We start from the raw sequence: 25,521 nt of genomic DNA on the forward strand, positions 1-25,521 counted from the left end.
TCGCACCTTCTTTCCCTCTTCCCCTCGCACGATCTCTCCATCCTGCCTCGCTCCTTCTCTCCCTCTTCCCCTTGCACCATCTCCCCATCTGCCCCTCGCACCTTCTCTCCCTCTTCCCCTCACACCTTCTCTCCCTCTTCCCCTCACAACTTCTCTCCCTCTTCCCCTCACAACTTCTCTCACTCTTCCCCATGCACCTTCTCTCCCTCTTCCCCTCGCACCTTCTCTCTCTCTGCCCCTCGAACCTTCTCTCCCTCTGGCCCTCGCACCTTCTCTCACTCTTCCCCTCGCACCTTCTCTCTCTCTGCCCCTCGCACCTTCTCTCTCTCTGCGCCGCACACCTTCTCTCTCTCTGCCCCTCGCACCTTCTCTCTCTCTGCGCCTCACACCTTCTCTCCCTCTTCCCCTCGCTCCTTCTCTGCCTCTTCCCCTCGCACCTTCTCTCCCTCTTCCCCTCGCACATTCTCTCCCTGCCCCTCGCACCATCTCTCTCTCTGCCCCTCACACCTTCTCTCCCTCTTCCCCTCACACCTTCTCTCCTTCTTCCCCTCACACCTTCCCTCCCTCTGCCCCTCACACCTTCTGTCCTTCCTCCCCTCGCACCACCTCTCCCGCTTCGCCTTGCACCTTCTCTCCCTCTTCCCCTCGCACCTACTCTCCATCTGCCCCTCACCCCTTCTCTCCGACTTGCACTCGCACCTTCTCTCCCTCTTCCCCTCGCACCTTCTCTCCCACTTCCACTCGCACCTTCTCTCCCTCTTCCTTCGCACCTTCTCTCCATCTGCCCCTCGCCCTTTCTCTCCATCTGCCCCTTGCCCCTTCTCTCCGTCTTCCACTCGCACCTTCTCTCCCTCTTCCCCTCGCACCTTCTCTCCCTCTGCCCCTTGCACCTTCTCTCGCTCTGCCCCTTGCACCTTCTCTCCCTCTTCCCCTCACAACTTCACTCCCTCTTCCCCTCACAACATCTCTCACTCTTCCCCATGCACCTTCTCTCCCTCTTCCCCTCGCACCTTCTCTCTCTCTGCTCCTCGCACCTTCTCTCTCTCTGGCCATCGCACCTTCCCTCCCTCTTCCCCTCGAACCTTCTCTCCCTCTGGCCCTCGCACCTTCTCTCCCTCTTCCCCTCGCACCTTATCTCTCTCTGCCACTCGCACCTTCTCTCTCTCTGCGCCTCACACCTCTCTCTCTGCCCCTCGCACCTTTTCTCTCTCTGCGCCTCGCACCTTCTCTCCCTCTTCCCCTCGCTCCTTCTCTGACTCTTCCCCTCGCATCTTCTCTCCCTCTTCCCCTCGCACATTCTCTCTCTGCCCCTCGCACCATCTCTATCTCTGCCCCTCACACCTTCTGTCCCTCTGCCCCTCGCGCCTTCTCTCTTTCTGCCCCTCGCACCTCCTCTCTCTCTGCCCCTTGCACCATCTCTCCCTCTGCCCTCGCACCTTATCTCCCTCTTCTCCTCGCACATTCCGTCTCTCTGCCCGTCGCACCTTCTCTCTGTTTTGCCCTCTCCCCTTCTCTCCGTCTCCCCCTCGCCCCTTCTCTCCGTCTTCCACTCGCACCTTCTCTCTCTCTGGCCATCGCACCTTCCCTCCCTCTTCCCCTCGAACCTTCTCTCCCTCTGGCCCTCGCACCTTCTCTCCCTCTTCCCCTCGCACCTTATCTCTCTCTGCCCCTCGCACCTTCTCTCTCTCTGCGCCTCACACCTCTCTCTCTGACCTTCGCACCTTTTCTCTCTCTGCGCCTCGCACCTTCTCTCCCTCTTCCCCTCGCTCCTTCTCTGACTCTTCCCCTCGCATCTCCTCTACCTCTTCCCCTCGCACATTCTCTCTCTGCCCCTCGCACCATCTCTATCTCTGCCCCTCACACCTTCTGTCCCTCTGCCCCTCGCGCCTTCTCTCTTTCTGCCCCTCGCACCTCCTCTCTCTCTGCCCCTCGCACCTCCTCTCCCTCTGCCCTCGCACCTTATCTCCCTCTTATCCTCGCACATTCCGTCTCTCTGCCCGTCGCACCTTCTCTCTGTTTTGCCCTCTCCCCTTCTCTCCGTCTCCCCCTCGCCCCTTCTCTCCGTCTTCCACTCGCACCATCTCTCCCTCTGGTCCTCGCACATTCTCTCCCTCTGCCCCTAGCACCTTCTCTCCCTCTTCCCCTCGCACCATCTCTCCCTCTTCCCCTCACTCATTCTCTCTCTCCCCTTGCACCTTCTCTCCCCTTGCCCCTTGCACCTTCTCTCCCTCTTCCATTCGCACCTTCTCTCCCTCTTCCCCTTGCACCTACTCTCCCTCTTTCACTCGCACCTTCTCTCCATCTGCCCCTCGCACTTTGTCTCCCTCTTCCCCTCGCACCACCTCTCCCTCTTCCCCTCACACATTCTCTCTCTCTCCCCTCGCACCTTGTCTCCCCCTGCCCATTGCACCTTCTCTCCCTCTTTCACTCGCACCTTCTCTCCATCTGCCCCTTGCACCTTCTCTCCCTCTTCCCCTCGCACCTTCTCTCCCACTGCCCCTCACATCTTCTCTCCCTCTAACCCTTGCACCATCTCTCCCTCTGCCCCTTGCACCTTCTCTCCCTCTTCTACGCGCACCTTCTCTCCCTCTTCCCCTCACACATTCTCTCTCTCCCCTTGCACCTTCTCTCTCTCTGCCCCACGCACCTTCTCTCCCTCTTCCCATCGCACCATCTCTCCCTCTACCCCTCGTACCTTCTCTCCCTCTGCCCCTCACATCTTCTCTCCCTCTAACCCTCGCACCATCTCTCCCTCTGCCCCTTGCACCTGCTCTCCCTCTGCCCCTTGCACCATATCTCCCTCTGCCCCTCGCACCATATCTCCCTCTTCACCTCACAACTTCCCTCCCTCTTCCCCTCACACATTCTCTCCCTCCTCCCCTCGCACCTGCTCTCTCTGCCCCTCGCACCTTCTCTACCTCTGCCCCTCGCACCTGTCCTCTCTGCCCCTCGCACCTTCTCTCCCTCTGCCCCTCGCACCTTCTCCCTCTGCCCCTTGCACCTTCTCTCCCTCTTCCCCTCGCACCTTCTCTCCCTGTTCCACTCGCACCTTCTCTCCCCCTTCCATCACACCTTCTCTCCATCTGCCACTCGCCCCTTCTCTCCATCTGCCCCTTGCCCCTTCTCTCCGTCTTCCACTTGCATCTTCTCTCCCTCTTCCCCTCGCACCTTCTCTCCCTCTGCCCCTTGCACCTTCTCTCCCTCTGCCCCTTGCACCTTCTCTCCCTCTTCCCCTCACAACTTCCCTCCCTCTTCCCCTCACACATTCTCTCCCTCTTCCCCTCGCACCTGCGCTCTCTGCCCCTTGCACCTTCTCTCCCTCTGCCCCTCGCACCTTCTTTCCCTCTTCCCCTCGCACGATCTCTCCATCCTGCCTCGCTCCTTCTCTCCCTCTTCCCCTTGCACCATCTCCCCATCTGCCCCTCGCACCTTCTCTCCCTCTTCCCCTCACACCTTCTCTCCCTCTTCCCCTCACAACTTCTCTCCCTCTTCCCCTCACAACTTCTCTCACTCTTCCCCATGCACCTTCTCTCCCTCTTCCCCTCGCACCTTCTCTCTCTCTGCCCCTCGAACCTTCTCTCCCTCTGGCCCTCGCACCTTCTCTCACTCTTCCCCTCGCACCTTCTCTCTCTCTGCCCCTCGCACCTTCTCTCTCTCTGCGCCTCACACCTTCTCTCTCTCTGCCCCTCGCACCTTCTCTCTCTCTGCGCCTCACACCTTCTCTCCCTCTTCCCCTCGCTCCTTCTCTGCCTCTTCCCCTCGCACCTTCTCTCCCTCTTCCCCTCGCACATTCCGTCTCTCTGCCCGTCGCACCTTCTCTCTGTTTTGCCCTCTCCCCTTCTCTCCGTCTCCCCCTCGCCCCTTCTCTCCGTCTTCCACTCGCACCTTCTCTCTCTCTGGCCATCGCACCTTCCCTCCCTCTTCCACTCGAACCTTCTCTCCCTCTGGCCCTCGCACCTTCTCTCCCTCTTCCCCTCGCACCTTATCTCTCTCTGCCCCTCGCACCTTCTCTCTCTCTGCGCCTCACACCTCTCTCTCTGCCCCTCGCACCTTTTCTCTCTCTGCGCCTCGCACCTTCTCTCCCTCTTCCCCTCGCTCCTTCTCTGACTCTTCCCCTCGCATCTTCTCTCCCTCTTCCCCTCGCACATTCTCTCTCTGCCCCTCGCACCATCTCTATCTCTGCCCCTCACACCTTCTGTCCCTCTGCCCCTCGCGCCTTCTCTCTTTCTGCCCCTCGCACCTCCACTCTCTCTGCTCCTCGCACCTCCTCTCCCTCTGCCCTCGCACCTTATCTCCCTCTTCTCCTCGCACATTCCGTCTCTCTGCCCGTCGCACCTTCTCTCTGTTTTGCCCTCTCCCCTTCTCTCCGTCTCCCCCTCGCCCCTTCTCTCCGTCTTCCACTCGCACCTTCTCTCTCTCTGCCCCTCGCACCTTCTCTCACTCTTATCCTCACCCCTTCTCTCCAACTGCCCCTCGCCCCTTCTCTCCATCTGCCCCTCGCCCCTTCTCTCCGTCTTCCACTCGCACCATCTCTCCCTCTGGTCCTCGCACATTCTCTCCCTCTGCCCCTAGCACCTTCTCTCCCTCTTCCCCTCGCACCATCTCTCCCTCTTCCCCTCACACATTCTCTCTCTCCCCTTGCACCTTCTCTCCCCTTGCCCCTTGCACCTTCTCTCCCTCTTCCATTCGCACCTTCTCTCCCTCTTCCCCTTGCACCTACTCTCCCTCTTTCACTCGCACCTTCTCTCCATCTGCCCCTCGCACTTTGTCTCCCTCTTCCCCTCGCACCATCTCTCCCTCTTCCCCTCACACATTCTCTCTCTCTCCCCTCGCACCTTGTCTCCCCCTGCCCATTGCACCTTCTCTCCCTCTTTCACTCGCACCTTCTCTCCATCTGCCCCTTGCACCTTCTCTCCCTCTTCCCCTCGCACCTTCTCTCCCACTGCCCCTCACATCTTCTCTCCCTCTAACCCTTGCACCATCTCTCCTTCTGCCCCTTGCACCTTCTCTCCCTCTTCTACGCGCACCTTCTCTCCCTCTTCCCCTCACACATTCTCTCTCTCCCCTTGCACCTTCTCTCCCTCTTCCCGTCGCACCATCTCTCCCTCAACCCCTCGTACCTTCTCTCCCTCTGCCACTCACATCTTCTCTCCCTCTAACCCTCGCACCATCTCTCCCTCTGCCCCTTGCACCTGCTCTCCCTCTGCCCCTTGCACCATATCTCCCTCTGCCCCTCGCACCATATCTCCCTCTTCACCTCACAACTTCCCTCCCTCTTCCCCTCACACATTCTCTCCCTCCTCCCCTCGCACCTGCTCTCTCTGCCCCTCGCACCTTCTCTACCTCTGCCCCTCGCACCTGTCCTCTCTGCCCCTCGCACCTTCTCTCCCTCTGCCCCTCGCACCTTCTCCCTCTGCCCCTTGCACCTTCTCTCCCTCTTCCCCTCGCACCTTCTCTCCCTGTTCCACTCGCACCTTCTCTCCCCCTTCCATCACACCTTCTCTCCATCTGCCACTCGCCCCTTCTCTCCATCTGCCCCTTGCCCCTTCTCTCCGTCTTCCACTTGCACCTTCTCTCCCTCTTCCCCTCGCACCTTCTCTCCCTCTGCCCCTTGCACCTTCTCTCCCTCTGCCCCTTGCACCTTCTCTCCCTCTTCCCCTCACAACTTCCCTCCCTCTTCCCCTCACACATTCTCTCCCTCTTCCCCTCGCACCTGCGCTCTCTGCCCCTTGCACCTTCTCTCCCTCTGCCCCTCGCACCTTCTTTCCCTCTTCCCCTCGCACGATCTCTCCATCCTGCCTCGCTCCTTCTCTCCCTCTTCCCCTTGCACCATCTCCCCATCTGCCCCTCGCACCTTCTCTCCCTCTTCCCCTCACACCTTCTCTCCCTCTTCCCCTCACAACTTCTCTCCCTCTTCCCCTCACAACTTCTCTCACTCTTCCCCATGCACCTTCTCTCCCTCTTCCCCTCGCACCTTCTCTCTCTCTGCCCCTCGAACCTTCTCTCCCTCTGGCCCTCGCACCTTCTCTCACTCTTCCCCTCGCACCTTCTCTCTCTCTGCCCCTCGCACCTTCTCTCTCTCTGCGCCTCACACCTTCTCTCTCTCTGCCCCTCGCACCTTCTCTCTCTCTGCGCCTCACACCTTCTCTCCCTCTTCCCCTCGCTCCTTCTCTGCCTCTTCCCCTCGCACCTTCTCTCCCTCTTCCCCTCGCACATTCTCTCCCTGCCCCTCGCACCATCTCTCTCTCTGCCCCTCGCACCTTCTCTCTCTCTGCCCCTCGCACCTTCTCTCTCTCTGCGCCTCACACTCTCTCTCTCTGCCCCTCGCACTTTCTCTCTCCCTGCGCCTCACACCTTCTCTCCCTCTTCCCCTCGCTCCTTCTCTGCCTCTTCCCCTCGCACCTTCTCTCCCTCTTCCCCTCGCACATTCTCTCCCTGCCCCTCGCACCATCTCTCTCTCTGCCCCTCACACCTTCTCTCCCTCTTCCCCTCACACCTTCTCTCCTTCTTCCCCTCACACCTTCCTTCCCTCTGCCACTCACACCTTCTCTCCTTCCTCCCCTCGCACCACCTCTCCCGCTTCGCCTTGCACCTTCTCTCCCTCTTCCCCTCGCACCTACTCTCCATCTGCCCCTCACCCCTTCTCTCCGACTTGCACTCGCACCTTCTCTCCCTCTTCCCCTCTTACCTTCTCTCCCACTTCCACTCGCACCTTCTCTCCCTCTTCCTTCGCACCTTCTCTCCATCTGCCCCTCGCATCTTCTCTCCCTCTTCCCCTCGCACATTCTCTCTCTGCCCCTCGCACCATCTCTATCTCTGCCCCTCACACCTTCTGTCCCTCTGCCCCTCGCGCCTTCTCTCTTTCTGCCCCTCGCACCTCCTCTCTCTCTGCCCCTTGCACCATCTCTCCCTCTGCCCTCGCACCTTATCTCCCTCTTCTCCTCGCACATTCCGTCTCTCTGCCCGTCGCACCTTCTCTCTGTTTTGCCCTCTCCCCTTCTCTCCGTCTCCCCCTCGCCCCTTCTCTCCGTCTTCCACTCGCACCTTCTCTCTCTCTGCCCCTCGCACCTTCTCTCACTCTTATCCTCACCCCTTCTCTCCAACTGCCCCTCGCCCCTTCTCTCCATCTGCCCCTCGCCCCTTCTCTCCGTCTTCCACTCGCACCATCTCTCCCTCTGATCCTCGCACATTCTCTCCCTCTGCCCCTAGCACCTTCTCTCCCTCTTCCCCTCGCACCATCTCTCACTCTGCCCCTCGCACCATCTGTCTCTCTGCCCCTCACACCTTCTCTCCCTCTTCCCCTCGCACCATCTCTCACTCTGCCCCTCGCACCTTCTCTCTCTCTGCCCCTCACACCTTCTCTCTCTCTGCCCCTCACACCTTCTCTCCCTCTTCCTCTCACACCTTCTCTCCCTCTTCCCCTAACTCCTTCCCTCCCTCTTCCCCTCGCAGCATCTCTCTCTCTGCCCCTCACACCTTCTCTCCCTCTTCCCCTCACCACTTCTCTCTCTCTGCCCTTCGCACCTTCTCTCACTCCGCCCCTCACACCATCTTTCTCTCTGCCCCTTCCACCTTCTCTCCCTCTGCCCCTCGCACCTTCTCTTCCTCTTCCCACCGCACCATCTCTCCATCCTGCCTCGCTCCTTCTCTCCCTCTTCCCCTTGCACCTTCTCTCCTTCTTCCCCTCACAACTTCTCTCCCTCTGCCCCTCACACCTTCTCTCCCTCTACCCCTTGCACCTTTTTTCTCGCTGCCCCTTGCACATTCTTTCTCTCTACCTCTTGCACCTTCTCACTCTGCCCCTCACACCATCTCTCCCTCTTTCCCTTGCACCATCTCTTCCTCTGCCTCTCGCACCTTCTCTCTCTCTTCCCCTCACACCTTCTCTCCCTCTGCCCCTCGCACCATCTCCCCCGCTTCGCCTTGTATCTTCTCTCCCTCTTCCCCTCGCAAGTTCTCTATCTCTTCCCCTCGCACCTTCTCTCCCTCTGCCCCTCGCACCATCTCTCTCTCTTCCCCTCGCAACATCTCTCTCTCTGCCCCTCACACCTTCTCTCCATCTTCCCCTCACACCTTCTCTCTCTCTGCCCTTCGCACCTTCTCTCACTCCGCCCCTCACACCTTCTCTCTCTCTGCCCTTCGCACCTTCTCTCACTCCGCCCCTCACACCATCTTTCTCTCTGCCCCTTGCACCTTCTCTCCCTCTGCCCCTCGCACCTTCTTTCCCTCTTCCCCTCGCACGATCTCTCCATCCTGCCTCGCTCCTTCTCTCCCTCTTCCCCTTGCACCATCTCCCCATCTGCCCCTCGCACCTTCTCTCCCTCTTCCCCTCACACCTTCTCTCCTTCTTCCCCTCACACCTTCTCTCCCTCTGCCCCTCGCACCACCTCTCCCGCTTCGCCTTGCACCTTCTCTCCCTCTTCCCCTCGCACCTACTCTCCATCTGCCCCTCACCCCTTCTCTCCGTCTTGCACTCGCACCTTCTCTCCCTCTTCCCCTCGCACCTTCTCTCCCTGTTCCACTCGCACCTTTTCTCCCCCTTCCCTCGCACCTTCTCTCCATCTGCCCCTCGCCCCTTCTCTCCATCTGCCCCTTGCCCCTTCTCTCCGTCTTCCACTCGGACCTTCTCTCCCTCTTCCCACCACACCGTCTCTCTCTGCCCCTCACACCTTCTCTCCCTCTTCCTCTCACACCTTCTCTCCCTCTTCCCCTAACTCCTTCCCTCCCTCTTCCCCTTCAGCATCTCTCTCTCTGCCCCTCACACCTTCTCTCCCTCTTCCCCTCACCACTTCTCTCTCTCTGCCCTTCGCACCTTCTCTCACTCCGCCCCTCACACCATCTTTCTCTCTGCCTTTCACCTTCTCTCCCTCTGCCCCTCGCACCTTCTCTTCCTCTTCCCACCGCACCATCTCTCCATCCTGCCTCGCTCCTTCTCTCCTTCTTCCCCTTGCACCTTCTCTCCTTCTTCCCCTCACACCTTCTCTCCCTCTGCCCCTCACACCTTCTCTCGCTCTACCCCTTGCACCTTTATTCTCGCTGCCCCTTGCACATTCTTTCTCTCTACCTCTTGCACCTTCTCACTCTACCCCTCACACCTTCTCTCCGTCTTCCCCTTACACCATCTCTTCCTCTGCCTCTCGCACCTTCTCTCTCTCTTCCCCTCGCAACATCTCTCCCTCTGCCCCTCACACCTTCTCTCCCTCTACCCCTTGCACCTATTTTCTCGCTGCCCCTTGCACATTCTTTCTCTCTACCTCTTGCACCTTCTCACTCTGCCCCTCACACCTTCTCTCCCTCTTCCTCTTGCACAATCTCTTCCTCTGCCTCTCGCACCTTCTCTCTCTCTTCACCTCACACCTTCTCTCCCTCTGCCCCTCGTACCATCTCCCCCGCTTCGCCTTGTACCTTCTCTCTCTCTTCCCCTCGCAACATCTCTCCCTCTGCCCCTCACACCTTCTCTCCCTCTACCCCTTGCACCTATTTTCTCGCTGCCCCTTGCACATTCTTTCTCTCTACCTCTTGCACCTTCTCACTCTGCCCCTCACACCTTCTCTCCCTCTTCCTCTTGCACAATCTCTTCCTCTGCCTCTCGCACCTTCTCTCTCTCTTCACCTCACACCTTCTCTCCCTCTGCCCCTCGTACCATCTCCCCCGCTTCGCCTTGTACCTTCTCTCCCTCTTCCCCTCGCATGTTCTCTATCTCTTCCCCTCGCACCTTCTCTCCCTCTTCCCCTCGCACCATCTCTCACTCTGCCCCTCGCACCATCTCTCTCTCTTCCTCTCGCAACATCTCTCTCTCTGCCCCTCACACCTTCTTTCCATCTTCCCCTCACACCTTCTCTCTCTCTGCCCTTCGCACCTTCTCTCACTCCGCCCCTCACACCATCTTTCTCTCTGCCCCTTGCACCTTCTCTCCCTCTGCCCCTCGCACCTTCTTTCCCTCTTCCCCTCGCACGATCTCTCCATCCTGCCTCGCTCCTTCTCTCCCTCTTCCCCTTGCACCATCTCCCCATCTGCCCCTCTCACCTTCTCTCCCTCTTCCCCTCACACCTTCTCTCCTTCTTCCCCTCACACCTTCTCTCCCTCTGCCCCTCACACCTTCTCTCCCTCTGCCCCTCGCACCACCTCTCCCGCTTCGCCTCACACCTTCTCTCCTTCTTCCCCTCGCACCTTCTCTCCCTCTGCCCCTCACACCTTCTCTCCCTCTGCCCCTCGCACCACCTCTCCCGCTTCGCCTTGCACCTTCTCTCCCTCTTCCCCTCGCACCTACTCTCTCTCTGCCCCTCACACCTTCTCTCCCTCTTCCCCTCGCACCATCTCTCACTCTGCCCCTCGCACCATCTCTCTCTCTGCCCCTCACACCTTCTCTCTCTCTGCCCCTCACACCTTCTCTCCCTCTTCCTCTCACACCTTCTCTCCCTCTTCCCCTAACTCCTTCCCTCCCTCTTCCCCTCGCAGCATCTCACTCTCTGCCCCTCACACCTTCTCTCCCTCTTCCACTCACCACTTCTCTCTCTCTGCCCTTCGCACCTTCTCTCACTCCGTCCCTCACACCATCTTTCTCTCTGCCCCTTGCACCTTCTCTCCCTCTGCCCCTCGCACCTTCTCTTCCTCTTCCCACCGCACCACCTCTCCATCCTGCCTCGCTCCTTCTCTCCCTCTTCCCCTCGCACCTTCTCTCCCTCTGCCCCACACACCTTCTCTCCCTCTACCCCTTGCACCTTTTTTCTCACTGCCCTTTGCACATTCTTTCTCTCTACCTCTTGCACCTTCTCACTCTGCCCCTCACACCTTCTCTCCCTCTTCCCCTTGCACCATCTCTTCCTCTGCCTCTCGCACCTTCTCTCTCTCTTCCCCTCACACCTTCTCTCCCTCTGCCCCTCGCACCATCTCCCCCGCTTCGCCTTGTACCTTCTCTCCCTCTTCCCCTCGCAAGTTCTCTATTTCTTCCCTTCGCACCTTCTCTCCCTCTTCCCCTTGCACCATCTCTCACTCTGCGCCTCGCACCATCTCTCTCTCTTCCCCTCGCAACATCTCTCCCTCTGCCCCTCACACCTTCTCTCCCTCTACCCCTTGCACCTTTTTTCTCGCTGCCCCTTGCACATTCTTTCTCTCTACCTCTTGCACCTTCTCACTCTGCCCCTCAGACCTTCTCTCCCTCTTCCCCTTGCACCATCTCTTCCTCTGCCTCTTGCACCTTCTCTCTCTCTTCCCCTCACACCTTCTCTCCCTCTGCCCCTCGCACCATCTCCCCCGCTTCGCCTTGTACCTTCTCTCCCTCTTCCCCTCGCAAGTTTTCTATCTCTTCCCCTCGCACATTCTCTCCCTCTTCCCCTCGCACCATCTCTCTCTCTTCCCCTCGCAACATCTCTCTCTCTGCCCCTCACACCTTCTCTCCATCTTCCCCTCACACCTTCTCTCTCTCTGCCCTTCGCACCTTCTCTCACTCCGCCCCTCACACCATCTTTCTCTCTGCCCCTTGCACCTTCTCTCCCTCTGCCCCTCGCACCTTCTTTCCCTCTTCCCCTCGCACGATCTCTCCATCCTGCCTCGCTCCTTCTCTCCCTCTTCCCCTTGCACCATCTCCCCATCTGCCCCTCGCACCTTCTCTCCCTCTTCCCCTCACACCTTCTCTCCTTCTTCCCCTCACACCTTCTCTCACTCTGCCCCTCGCACCACCTCTCCCGCTTCGCCTTGCACCTTCTCTCCCTCTTCCCCTCGCACCTACTCTCCATCTGCCCCTCACCCCTTCTCTCCGTCTTGCACTCGCACCTTCTCTCCCTCTTCCCCTCGCACCTTCTCTCCCTCTTCCCCTCGCACCTTCTCTCCCTGTTCCACTCGCACCTTTTCTCCCCCTTCCCTCGCACCTTCTCTCCATCTGCCCCTCGCCCCTTCTCTCCATCTGCCCCTTGCCCCTTCTTCCGTCTTCCACTCGCACCTTCTCTCCCTCTTCCCCTCACACCTTCTCTCCCTCTTCCTCTCACAACTTCTCTCCCTCTTCCCCAACTCCTTCCCTCCCTCTTCCCCTCGCAGCATCTCTCTCTCTGCCCCTCACACCTTCTCTCCCTCTTCCCCTCACCACTTCTCTCTCTCTGCCCTTCGCACCTTCTCTCACTCCGCCCCTCACACCATCTTTCTCTCTGCCCCTTGCACCGTCTCTCCCTCTGCCCCTCGAACCTTCTCTTCCTCTTCCCACCGCACCATCTCTCCATCCTGCCTCGCTCCTTCTCTCCCTCTTCCCCTTGCACATTCTCTCCTTCTTCCCCTCACACGTTCTCTCCCTCTTCCCCTTGCACCATCTCTTCCTCTGCCTCTCGCACCTTCTCTCTCTCTTCCCTCACACCTTCTCTCCCTCTGCCCCTCGCACCATCTCCCCCGCTTCGCCTTGTACCTTCTCTCCCTCTTCCCCTCGCAAGTTCTCTATCTCTTCCCCTCGCACCTTCTCTCCCTCTTCCCCTCGCAACATCTCTCTCTCTGCCACTCACACCTTCTCTCCATCTTCCCCTCACACCTTCTCTCTCTATGCCCTTCGCACCTTCTCTCACTCCGCCCCTCACACCATCTTTCTCTCTGCCCATGGCACCTTCTCTCCCTCTGCCCCTCGCACCTTCTCTCCCTCTTCCCCTCGCACGATCTCTCCATCCTGCCTCGCTCCTTCTCTCCCACTTCCCCTGGCACCATCTCCCCATCTGCCCCTCGCACCTTCTCTCCCTCTTCCCCTCACACCTTCTCTCCTTCTTCCCCTCACACCTTCTCTCCCTCTGCCCCTCACACCTTCTCTCCCTCTGCCCCTCACACCACCTCTCCCGCTTCGCCTTGCACCTTCTCTCCCTCTTCCCCTCGCACCTACTCTCCATCTGCCCCTCACCCCTTCTCTCCGTCTTGCACTCGCACCTTCTCTCCCTCTTCCCCTCGTACCTTCTCTCCCTGTTCCACTCGCACCTTTTCTCCCCCTTCCCTCGCACCTTCTCTCCATCTGCCCCTCGCCCCTTCTCTCCATCTGCCCCTTGCCCCTTCTCTCCGTCTTCCACTCGCACCTTCTCTCCCTCTTCCCCTCGCACCTTCTCTCCCTCTGCCCCTTGCACCTTCTCTCCCTCTGCCCCTTGCAACTTCTCTCCCTCTTCCCCTCGCACCTTCTCTCCCTGTTCCACTCGCACCTTCTCTCCACCTTCCCTCACACCTTCTCTCCATCTGCCCCTCGCCCCTTCTCTCCATCTGCTCCTTGCCCCTTCTCTCCATCTTCCACTCGCATCTTCTCTCCCTCTTCCCCTCGCACCTTCTCTCCCTCTGCCCCTTGCACCTTCTGTCCCTCTGCCCCTTGCACCTTCTCTCCCTCTTCCCCTCACAACTTCCCTCCCTCTTCCCCTCACACATTCTCTCCCTCTTCCCCTCGCACCTGCGCTCTCTGCCCCTCGCACCTTCTCTCCCTCTGCCCCTCGCACCTTCTCCCTCTGCCACTTGCACCTTCTCTCCCTCTTCCCCATGCACCTTCTCTCCCTCTTCCCCTCGCACCTTCTCTCTCTGCCCCTCGAACCTTCTCTCCCTCTGGCCCTCGCCCCTTCTCTCACTCTTCCTCTCGCACCTTCTCTCTCTCTGCCCCTCGCACCTTCTCTCTCTCTGCGCATCACACCTTCTCTCTCTCTGCACCTCGCACCTTCTCTCTCTCTGCGCCTCACACCTTCTCTCCCTCTTCCCCTCGCTCCTTCTCTGCCTCTTCCCCTCGCACCTTCTCTCCCTCTTCCCCTCGCACATTCTCTCCCTGCCCCTCGCACCATCTCTCTCTCTGCCCCTCGCACCATCTCTCTCTCTGCCCCTCACACCTTCTCTCCCTCTGCCCCTCGCACCTTCTCTCTTTCTGCCCCTCGCACCTCCTCTCTCTCTGCCCCTTGCAACTTCTCTCCCTCTGCCCTCGCACCTTATCTCCCTCTTCTCCTCGCACATTCCCTCTCTCTGCCCGTCGCACCTTCTCTCCGTATTGCCCTCTCCCCTTCTCTCCGTTTTCCCCTCGCCCCTTCTCTCCGTCTTCCACTCGCACCTTCTCTCTCTCTGCCCCTCGCACCTTCTCTCCCTCGCCCCTTCTCTCCATCTGCCCCTCGCCCCTTCTCTCCATCTGCCCCTCGCCCCTTCTCTCCGTCTTCCACTCGCACCTTCTCTCCCTCTGCCCCTCGACAATTCTCTCCCTCTGCCCCTCGCACCTTCTCTCCCTCTACTCCTTGCACCTTCTTTCTCGCTGCCCCTTGCACATTCTCTCTCTCTACCTTATGCACCTTCTCACTCTGCCCCTCACACCTTCTCTCCCTCTTCCCCTTGCACCATCTCTCACTCTGCCTCTCGCACCTTCTCTCTCTGTGCCCCTCACACCTTCTCTCCCTCTTCCCCTCACACTTTCTCTCCCTCTTCCCCTCACAACTTCTCTCCCTCTTCCCCTCACAACTTCTCTCACTCTTCCCCATGCACCATCTCTCACTCTGCCCCTCGCACCATCTCTCTCGCTGCCCCTCGCACCTTCTCTGCCTCTTCACCTCGCACCTCCTCTCCCTCTGCCCCTTGCACCTTCTCTCCGTCTTCCCCTCACCCCTTCTCTCCGTCTTCCACTCGCACCTTCTCTCCCTCTTCCCCTCGCACCCTCTATCCCTCTTCCACTCGCCCCTTCTCTCCATCTGCCCCTCGCGCCGTCTCTCCATCTGCCCCTCGCCCCTTCTCTCCGTCTTCCACTCGCACCTTCTCTCTCTCTGCCCTTCACACCTTCTCTCACTCCGCCCCTCACACCATCTTTCTCTCTGCCCCTTGCACCTTCTCTCACTCTGCCCCTCACAACTTCCCTCCCTCTTCCCCTCACACATTCTCTCCCTCCTCCCCTCGCACGTGCTCTCTCTGCCCCTCGCACCTTCTCTCTCTCTGGCCATCGCACCTTCCCTCCCTCTTCCCCTCGAACCTTCTCTCCCTCTGGCCCTCGCACCTTCTCTCCCTCTTCCTCTCGCACCTTATCTCTCTCTGCCCCTCGCACCTTCTCTCTCTCTGCGCCTCACACCTTCTCTCTCTCTGCCCCTCGCACCTTCTCTCTCTCTGCGCATCACACCTTCTCTCCCTCTTCCCCTCGCTCCTTCTCTGCCTCTTCCCCTCGCACCTTCTCTCCCTCTTCTCCTCGCACATTCTCTCTCTGCCCCTCGCACCATCTCTATCTCTGCCTCTCACACCTTCTCTCCCTCTGCCCCTCGCACCTTCTCTCTTTCTGCCCCTCGCACCTCCTCTCTCTCTGCCCCTTGCACCTTCTCTCCCTCTGCCCCTCGTACCTTATCTCACTCTTCTCCTCGCACATTCCCTCTCTCTGCCCGTCGCACCTTCTCTCCGTTTTGCCCTCTCCCTTCTCTCCGTCTTCCCCTCGCCCCTTCTCTCCGTCTTCCACTGACACCTTCTCTCTCTCTGCCCCATGCACCTTCTATCCCTCTTCCCCTCGCCCCTTCTCTCCATCTGCCCTTCGCCCCTTCTCTCCATCTGCCCCTCGCCCGTTCTCTCCGTCTGCCATTCGCACCTTCTCTCCCTCTGCCAGACGCACATTCTCTCCCTCTGCCCCAAGCACCTTCTCTCCCTCTACCCCTTGCACCTTTTTTCTCGCTGCCCCTTGCACATTCTCTCTCTCTACCTCTTGCACCCTCTCACTCTGCCCCTCACTACTTCTCTCCCTCTTCCCCTTGCACCATCTCTCCCTCTGCCTCTCGCACCTTCTCTCTCTCTTCCCCTCACACCTTCTCTCCCTCTGCCCCTCGCACCAACTCCCCCGCTTCCCGTTGCACCTTCTCTCCCTCTTCCCCTCGCAAGTTCTCTCTCTCTTCCCCTCGCACCTTCTCTCTCTCTGCCCCTCACACCATCTCACTCTCTGCCCCTCACACCTTCTCTCCCTCTTCCCCTCGCACCATCTCTCACTCTGCCCCTCGCATCATCTCTTTCTCTTCCCCTCGCACCATCTCTCTCTCTGCCCCTCACCTTCTCTCCCTCTTCCCCTCACACCTTCTCTCTCTCTGCCCTTCGCACCTTCTCTCACTCCGCCCCTCACACCATCTATCTCTCTGCCCCTTGCACCTTCTCTCCCTCTGCCCCTCGCACCTTCTCTCACTCTTCCCCTCGCACCATCTCTCCATCCTGCCTCGCTCCTTCTCTCCCTCTTCCCCTTGCACCATCTCTCCATCTGACCCTCGCACCTTCTCTCCCTCTTCCCCTCACACCTTCTCTCCTTCTTCCCCTCACACCTTCTCTCCCTCTTCCCCTCACAACTTCCCTCCCTCTTCCCCTCACACATTCTCTCCCTCTTCCCCTCGCACCTGCGCTCTCTGCCCCTCGCACCTTCTCTCCCTCTGCCCCTCGCACCTTCTCCCTCTGCCACTTGCACCTTCTCTCCCTCTTCCCCATGCACCTTCTCTCCCTCTTCCCCTCGCACCTTCTCTCTCTGCCCCTCGAACCTTCTCTCCCTCTGGCCCTCGCCCCTTCTCTCACTCTTCCTCTCGCACCTTCTCTCTCTCTGCCCCTCGCACCTTCTCTCTCTCTGCGCATCACACCTTCTCTCTCTCTGCACCTCGCACCTTCTCTCTCTCTGCGCCTCACACCTTCTCTCCCTCTTCCCCTCGCTCCTTCTCTGCCTCTTCCCCTCGCACCTTCTCTCCCTCTTCCCCTCGCACATTCTCTCCCTGCCCCTCGCACCATCTCTCTCTCTGCCCCTCGCACCATCTCTCTCTCTGCCCCTCACACCTTCTCTCCCTCTGCCCCTCGCACCTTCTCTCTTTCTGCCCCTCGCACCTCCTCTCTCTCTGCCCCTTGCAACTTCTCTCCCTCTGCCCTCGCACCTTATCTCCCTCTTCTCCTCGCACATTCCCTCTCTCTGCCCGTCGCACCTTCTCTCCGTATTGCCCTCTCCCCTTCTCTCCGTTTTCCCCTCGCCCCTTCTCTCCGTCTTCCACTCGCACCTTCTCTCTCTCTGCCCCTCGCACCTTCTCTCCCTCGCCCCTTCTCTCCATCTGCCCCTCGCCCCTTCTCTCCATCTGCCCCTCGCCCCTTCTCTCCGTCTTCCACTCGCACCTTCTCTCCCTCTGCCCCTCGACAATTCTCTCCCTCTGCCCCTCGCACCTTCTCTCCCTCTACTCCTTGCACCTTCTTTCTCGCTGCCCCTTGCACATTCTCTCTCTCTACCTTATGCACCTTCTCACTCTGCCCCTCACACCTTCTCTCCCTCTTCCCCTTGCACCATCTCTCACTCTGCCTCTCGCACCTTCTCTCTCTGTGCCCCTCACACCTTCTCTCCCTCTTCCCCTCACACTTTCTCTCCCTCTTCCCCTCACAACTTCTCTCCCTCTTCCCCTCACAACTTCTCTCACTCTTCCCCATGCACCATCTCTCACTCTGCCCCTCGCACCATCTCTCTCGCTGCCCCTCGCACCTTCTCTGCCTCTTCACCTCGCACCTCCTCTCCCTCTGCCCCTTGCACCTTCTCTCCGTCTTCCCCTCACCCCTTCTCTCCGTCTTCCACTCGCACCTTCTCTCCCTCTTCCCCTCGCACCCTCTATCCCTCTTCCACTCGCCCCTTCTCTCCATCTGCCCCTCGCGCCGTCTCTCCATCTGCCCCTCGCCCCTTCTCTCCGTCTTCCACTCGCACCTTCTCTCTCTCTGCCCTTCACACCTTCTCTCACTCCGCCCCTCACACCATCTTTCTCTCTGCCCCTTGCACCTTCTCTCACTCTGCCCCTCACAACTTCCCTCCCTCTTCCCCTCACACATTCTCTCCCTCCTCCCCTCGCACGTGCTCTCTCTGCCCCTCGCACCTTCTCTCTCTCTGGCCATCGCACCTTCCCTCCCTCTTCCCCTCGAACCTTCTCTCCCTCTGGCCCTCGCACCTTCTCTCCCTCTTCCTCTCGCACCTTATCTCTCTCTGCCCCTCGCACCTTCTCTCTCTCTGCGCCTCACACCTTCTCTCTCTCTGCCCCTCGCACCTTCTCTCTCTCTGCGCATCACACCTTCTCTCCCTCTTCCCCTCGCTCCTTCTCTGCCTCTTCCCCTCGCACCTTCTCTCCCTCTTCTCCTCGCACATTCTCTCTCTGCCCCTCGCACCATCTCTATCTCTGCCTCTCACACCTTCTCTCCCTCTGCCCCTCGCACCTTCTCTCTTTCTGCCCCTCGCACCTCCTCTCTCTCTGCCCCTTGCACCTTCTCTCCCTCTGCCCCTCGTACCTTATCTCACTCTTCTCCTCGCACATTCCCTCTCTCTGCCCGTCGCACCTTCTCTCCGTTTTGCCCTCTCCCTTCTCTCCGTCTTCCCCTCGCCCCTTCTCTCCGTCTTCCACTGACACCTTCTCTCTCTCTGCCCCATGCACCTTCTATCCCTCTTCCCCTCGCCCCTTCTCTCCATCTGCCCTTCGCCCCTTCTCTCCATCTGCCCCTCGCCCGTTCTCTCCGTCTGCCATTCGCACCTTCTCTCCCTCTGCCAGACGCACATTCTCTCCCTCTGCCCCAAGCACCTTCTCTCCCTCTACCCCTTGCACCTTTTTTCTCGCTGCCCCTTGCACATTCTCTCTCTCTACCTCTTGCACCCTCTCACTCTGCCCCTCACTACTTCTCTCCCTCTTCCCCTTGCACCATCTCTCCCTCTGCCTCTCGCACCTTCTCTCTCTCTTCCCCTCACACCTTCTCTCCCTCTGCCCCTCGCACCAACTCCCCCGCTTCCCGTTGCACCTTCTCTCCCTCTTCCCCTCGCAAGTTCTCTCTCTCTTCCCCTCGCACCTTCTCTCTCTCTGCCCCTCACACCATCTCACTCTCTGCCCCTCACACCTTCTCTCCCTCTTCCCCTCGCACCATCTCTCACTCTGCCCCTCGCATCATCTCTTTCTCTTCCCCTCGCACCATCTCTCTCTCTGCCCCTCACCTTCTCTCCCTCTTCCCCTCACACCTTCTCTCTCTCTGCCCTTCGCACCTTCTCTCACTCCGCCCCTCACACCATCTATCTCTCTGCCCCTTGCACCTTCTCTCCCTCTGCCCCTCGCACCTTCTCTCACTCTTCCCCTCGCACCATCTCTCCATCCTGCCTCGCTCCTTCTCTCCCTCTTCCCCTTGCACCATCTCTCCATCTGACCCTCGCACCTTCTCTCCCTCTTCCCCTCACACCTTCTCTCCTTCTTCCCCTCACACCTTCTCTCCCTCTGCCCCTCACACCTTCTCTCCTTCTGCCCCTCGCACCACCTCTACCGCTTCGCCTTGCACCTTCGCTCCCTCTTCCCCTCGCACCTACTCTCCATCTGCCCCTCACCCCTTCTCTCCGTCTTGCACTCGCACCTTCTCTCCCTCTTCCCCTCGCACCTTCTCTCCCTCTTCCACTCGCACATTCTCTCCCTCTTCCCTCGCACCTTCTCTCCATCTACCCCTCGCCCCTTCTCTCCATCTGCCCCTTGCCCCTTCTCTCCGTCTTCCACTCGCACCTTCTCTCCCTCTTCCCCTCGCACCTTCTCTCCCTCTGCCCCTTGCACCTTCTCTCCCTCTGCCCCTTGCACCTTCTCTCCCTCTGCCCCTTGCACCATATCTCCCTCTGCCCCTCACACCTTCTCTCCCTCTTCACCTCACAACTTCCCTCCCTCTTCCCCTCATACATTCTGTCCCTCCTCCCCTCGCACCTGCTCTCTCTGCTCCTCGCACCTTCTCTCCCTCTGCCCCTCGCACCTGCTCACTCTGCCCCTCGCACCTTCTCTCCCTCTGCCCCTCGCACCTTCTCCCTCTGCCCCTTGCACCTTCTCTCCCTCTTCCCCTCACAACTTCTCTCCCTCTTCCCCTCACAACATCTCTCACTCTTCCCCATGCACCTTCTCTCCCTCTTCCCCTCGCACCTCCTCTCACTCTGCCCGTCGCACCTTCTCTTTCTCTGGCCATCGCACCTTATCTCTCTCTGCCCCTCGCACCTTCTCTCTCTCTGCGCCTCACACCTTCTCTCTCTCTGCCCCTCGCGCCTTCTCTCTCTCTGCGCCTCACACCTTCTCTCCCTTTTCCCCTCGCTCCTTCTATGCCTCTTCCCCTCGCACCTTCTCTCCCTCTTCCCCTCGCACATTTTCTCTCTGCCCCTCGCACCATCTCTCTCTCTGCCCCTCACACCTTCTCTCCCTCTTCCCCTCACACATTTTCGCTCTGCCCCTAGCACCATCTCTATCTCTGCCCCTCACACCTTCTCTCCCTCTGCCCCTCGCACCTACTCTCTTTCTGCCCCTCGCACCTCCTCTCTCTCTGCCCCTTGCACCTTCTCTCCCTCTCCCCTCGCACCTTATCTCCCTCTTCTCCTCGCACATTCCCTCTCTCTGCCCGTCGCACCTTCTCTCCGTTTTGCCCTCTCCCCTTCTCTCCGTCTCCCCCTCGCCCCTTCTCTCCGTCTTCCACTCGCACCTTCTCTCTCTCTGCCCCTTGCACCTTCTCTCACTCTTCCCCTCACCCCTCTCCATCTGCCCCTCGCCCCTTCTCTCCATCTGCCCCTCGCCCCTTCTCTCCGTCTTCCACTCGCACCTTCTCTCCCTCTGCCCCTCGCACATTCTCTCCCTCTCCCCCTCGTAACTTCTCTCTCTCTACCTCTTGCACCTTCTCACTCTGCCCCTCACACCTTCTCTCCCTCTTCCCCTTGCACCATCTCTCCCTCTGCCTCTCGCACCATCTCTCTCTGTGCCCCTCACACCTTCTCTCCCTCTTCCCTTCACACCTTCTCTCCCTCTGCCCCTCGCACCATCTCCCCCGCTTCGCCTTGCACCTTCTCTCCCTCTTCCCCTCGCAAGTTCTCTCTCTCTTCCCCTCGCACCATATCTCACTCTGCCCCTCGCACAATCTCTCTCTCTGCCCCTCACACCTTCTCTCTCTCTGCCCCTCACACCTTCTCTCCCTCTTCCTCTCACACCTTCTCTTCCTCTTCCCTGAACTCCTTCCCTCCCTCTTCCCCTCGCACCATCTCTCTCTCTGCCCCTCACACCTTCTCTCCCTCTTCCCCTCACACCTTCTCTCTCTCTGCCCTTCGCACCTTCTCTCACTCCGCCCCTCACACCATCTTTCTCTCTGCCCCTTGCACCTTCTCTCCCTCTGCTCCTCACACCTTCTCTCCCTCTTCACCTCACAACTTCCCTCCCTCTTCCCCTCACACATTCTCTCCCTCCTCCCCTCGCACCTGCTCTCTCTGCCCCTCGCACCTTCTCTCCCTCTGCCCCTCGCACCTGCTCTCTCTGCCCCTCGCACCTACTCTCCCTCTGCCCCTCGCACCTTCTCCCTCTGCCCCTTGCACCTTCTCTCCCTCTTCCCCTCACAACTTCTCTCCCTCTTCCCCTCACAACATCTCTCACTCTTCCCCATGCACCTTCTCTCCCTCTTCCCCTCGCACATCCTCTCTCTCTGCCCCTCGCACCTTCTCTCTCTCTGGCCATCGCACCTTCCCTCCCTCTTCCCCTCGAACCTTCTCTCTCTCTGGCCATCGCACCTTCCCTCCCTCTTCCCCTCGAACCTTCTCTCCCTCTTCCTCTCACACCTTCTCTCCCTCTTCCCCGAACTCCTTCCCTCCCTCTTCCCCTCGCACCATCTCTCTCTCTGCCCCTCACACCTTCTCTCCCTCTTCCCCTCACACATCCTCTTTCTCTGCCCTTCGCACCTTCTCTCACTCCGCCCCTCACACCATCTTTCTCTCTGCCCCTTGCACCTTCTCTCCCTCTGCCCCTCGCACCTTCTCTTCCTCTTCCCCTCGCACCATCTCTCCATCCTGCCTCGCTTCTTCTCTCCCTCTTCCCCTTGCACCATCTCTCCATCTGCCCCTCACACCTTCTCTCCTTCTTCCCCTCACACCTTCTCTCCCTCTGCCCCTCACACCTTCTCTCCCTCTGCCCCTCGCAACACCTCTCCCGCGTCGCCTTGCACCTTCTCTCCCTCTTCCCCTCGCACCTACTCTCCATCTGCCCCTCACCCCTTCTCTCCGTCTTGCACTCGCACCTTCTCTCCCTCTTCCCCTCGCACCTTCTCTCCCTCTTCCCCTCGCACCTTCTCTCCCTCTTCCCTCGCCCCACCTCTCCCTCTGCCCCTTGCACCTTCTCTCCCTCTTCCACTGGCACCTTCTCTCCCTGTGCCCATTGCACATTCTCTCCCTCTTCCCCTTGCACCATCTCTCCTTCTGCCCCTCGCACCTTCCCTTCCTCTTCCCCTCACACATCCCTCTTTCTGCCCCTCGCACCTTCTCTCCGATTAGCCCTCGCCCCTTCTCTCCGTCTTCCACTTGCACATTTTCTCCCGCTTCCCCTCGCACCTTCTCTCCCTCTGCCCCTTGCACCTTCTCTCCCTCTTCCACTCTCACCTTCTCTCCATCTTCGCCTCGCACCTCTCCCTCTTCCACTCGCACCTTCTCTCCCTCTTCCCCTCGCACCATCTCTCCCTCTGCCCCTCGCACATTTTCTCCCTCTTCCCCTTGCACCTTCTCTCCCTCTTCCCCTCGCACCTTCTCTCCCTCATCCCCTTGCACCATCTCTCCCTCTGCTCCTCGCACCATCTCTCTCTCTCTGCCCCTCGCACCTTCTCTCCCTCTGCCCCTCGCACCTTCTCTCCCTCTGCCCCTTGCACCATTTTTCCCTCTGCCATTCTCACCTTCTCTCCCTCTTCCCCTCGCACCTTCTGTCCCTCTTCCCCTCGCACCTTCTCTCCCTCTTTCCCTCGCACCATCTCTCCCTCTTGCCTCGCACCTTCTCTCCCTCTTCCCCTCGCATCATCTCTCCCTCTGCCCCTCGCAACCTCTCTCTCTGCCCCTCGCACCTTCTCTCCCTCTGCCCCTCGCACCTTCACTCCCTCTTCCCCTTGCACCTTCTCTCCCTCTGCCCGTCGCAAGTTCTCTCCCTCTTCCCCTCGCACGATCTCTCCCTCTTCCCCATCGCACCATCTCTCCCTCTTGCCTCGCACCTTCTCTCCCTCTTCCCCTTGCATCATCTCTCCCTCTGCCCCTCGCACCTTCTCTCTGACTTCCCTTCACACCTTCTCTCCCTCTGCCCCTCGCACCTTCTCTCCCTCTTCCCCTCGCACCTTCTCTCCCTCTGCCCCTGGCACCCTCTCTCTCTCTCTGCCCTTTACACCTTCTCTCTCTCTGCCCCTTGCACCTTCTCTCTCTCTGCTCCTCGCACCTTCTATCCCTTTTCTCCTCGCACCATCTTTCTCTCTGCCCATTGCACCTTCTCTCCCTCTTCCCTCGCACCTTCTTTCTCTCTGCCCCTCACACCTTCTCTCCCTCCTCCCCTCGCACCTTCTCTCCCTCTTCCCCTCGCACCTTCTCTCACTCTTCCCCATCGCACCATCTCTCCCTCTTGCCTCGCACCTTCTCTCCCTCTTCCCCTTGCACCATTTCTCCCTCTGCCTCTCTCCCTCTTCCCCTCTCGCACCTTCTCTCTCTGTGCCCCTCACGCCGTCTCTCCCTCTTCCCCTCACACCTTCTCTCCCTCTGCCCCTCTCACCTTCTTTCTCTCTGCCCCTCACACCTTCTCTCCCTCCTCCCCTCGCACCTTCTCTCCCTCTTCCCCTCGCACCTTCTCTCACTCTTCCCCATCGCACCATCTCTCCCTCTTGCCTCGCACCTTCTCTCCCTCTTCCCCTTGCATCATCTCTCCCTCTGCCCCTTGCACCTTCTCTCCCTCTTCCACTCTCACCTTCTCTCCATCTTCGCCTCGCACCTTCTCTCCCTCTTCCACTCGCACCTTCTCTCCCTCTTCCCCTCGCACCATCTCTCCCTCTGCCCCTCGCACATTTTCTCCCTCTTCCCCTCGCACCTTCTCTCCCTCTTCCCCTCGCACCTTCTCTCCCTCATCCCCTTGCACCATCTCTCCCTCGGCTCCTCGCACCATCTCTCTTTCTCTGCCCCTCGCACCTTCTCTCCCTCTGCCCCTCGCACCTTCTCTCCCTCTGCCCCTTGCACCATTTTTCCCTCTGCCATTCTCACCTTCTCTCCCTCTTCCCCTCGCACCTTCTGTCCCTCTTCCCCTCGCACCTTCTCTCCCTCTTTCCCTCGCACCATCTCTCCCTCTTGCCTCGCACCTTCTCTCCCTCTTCCCCTCGCACCATCTCTCCCTCTGCCCCTCGCAACCTCTCTCTCTGCCCCTCGCACCTTCTCTCCCTCTGCCCCTCGCACCTTCTCTCCCTCTTCCCCTTGCACCTTCTCTCTCTCTGCCCCTCGCACCTTCTCTCCCTCTGCCCGTCGCAAGTTCTCTCCCTCTTCCCCTCGCACGATCTCTCCCTCTTCCCCATCGCACCATCTCTCCCTCTTGCCTCGCACCTTCTCTCCCTCTTCCCCTTGCATCATCTCTCCCTCTGCCCCTCGCACCTTCTCTCTGACTTCCCTTCACACCTTCTCTCCCTCTGCCCCTCGCACCTTCTCTCCCTCTTCCCCTCGCACCTTCTCTCCCTCTGCCCCTGGCACCTTCTCTCTCTCTCTGCCCTTTACACCTTCTCTCTCTCTGCCCCTTGCACCTTCTCTCTCTCTGCTCCTCGCACCTTCTCTCCCTTTTCTCCTCGCACCATCTTTCTCTCTGCCCATTGCACCTTCTCTCCCTCTTCCCTCGCACCTTCTTTCTCTCTGCCCCTCACACCTTCTCTCCCTCCTCCCCTCGCACCTTCTCTCCCTCTTCCCCTCGCACCTTCTCTCACTCTTCCCCATCGCACCATCTCTCCCTCTTGCCTCGCACCTTCTCTCCCTCTTCCCCTTGCACCATTTCTCCCTCTGCCTCTCTCCCTCTTCCCTTCTCGCACCTTCTCTCTCTGTGCCCCTCACGCCGTCTCTCCCTCTTCCCCTCACACCTTCTCTCCCTCTGCCCCTCACACCTTCTCTCCCTCCTCCCCTCGCACCTCCTCTCCCTCTTCCCCTCGCACCTTCTCTCACTCTTCCCCATCGCACCATCTCTCCCTCTTGCCTCGCACCTTCTCTCCCTCTTCCCCTTGCATCATCTCTCCCTCTGCCCCTTGCACCTTCTCTCTCTCTTCCCCTCGCACCTTCTCTCCCTCTTCCCCTCGCATCTTTTCTCCCTCTACCCCTCGCACCTTCTCTCCCTCTGACCCTCGCACCTTCTCTCCCTCTGCCCCTCGCACCATCTCTCTCTATGCCCCTTGCACCTTCTCTCCCTCTTTCCCTCCCACATTCTCTCACTCTGCCCCTCGCGCTGAAACCCGCTCCATCCCAGTTACTCTGTTGAGACTCTTAATCTGACCTCTGCCTGTTACCTTCTCCCAATCTCCCTATCTCTGTAATCTCCTCCAGCCCCTACAACCCTCCCTATCTCTGTAACCTCCCCCAGCCCCTACAACCCTCCCTATCTCTGTAATCTCCTCCAGCCCCTACAACCCTCCCTATCTCTGTAACCTCCCCCAGCCCCTACAACCCTCCCTATCTCTGTAACCTCCTCCAGTCCCTACAACCCTCGCTATCTCTGTAACCTCCTCCAGCCCCTACAACCCTCGCTATCTCTGTAACCTCCTTCAGCCCCTACAACCCTCCCTATCTCTGTAACC

The sequence above is a fragment of the Scyliorhinus torazame genome, chromosome 4 (genome assembly GCF_047496885.1).
Source record: "Scyliorhinus torazame isolate Kashiwa2021f chromosome 4, sScyTor2.1, whole genome shotgun sequence".
Classification (NCBI taxonomy): domain Eukaryota; kingdom Metazoa; phylum Chordata; class Chondrichthyes; order Carcharhiniformes; family Scyliorhinidae; genus Scyliorhinus; species Scyliorhinus torazame.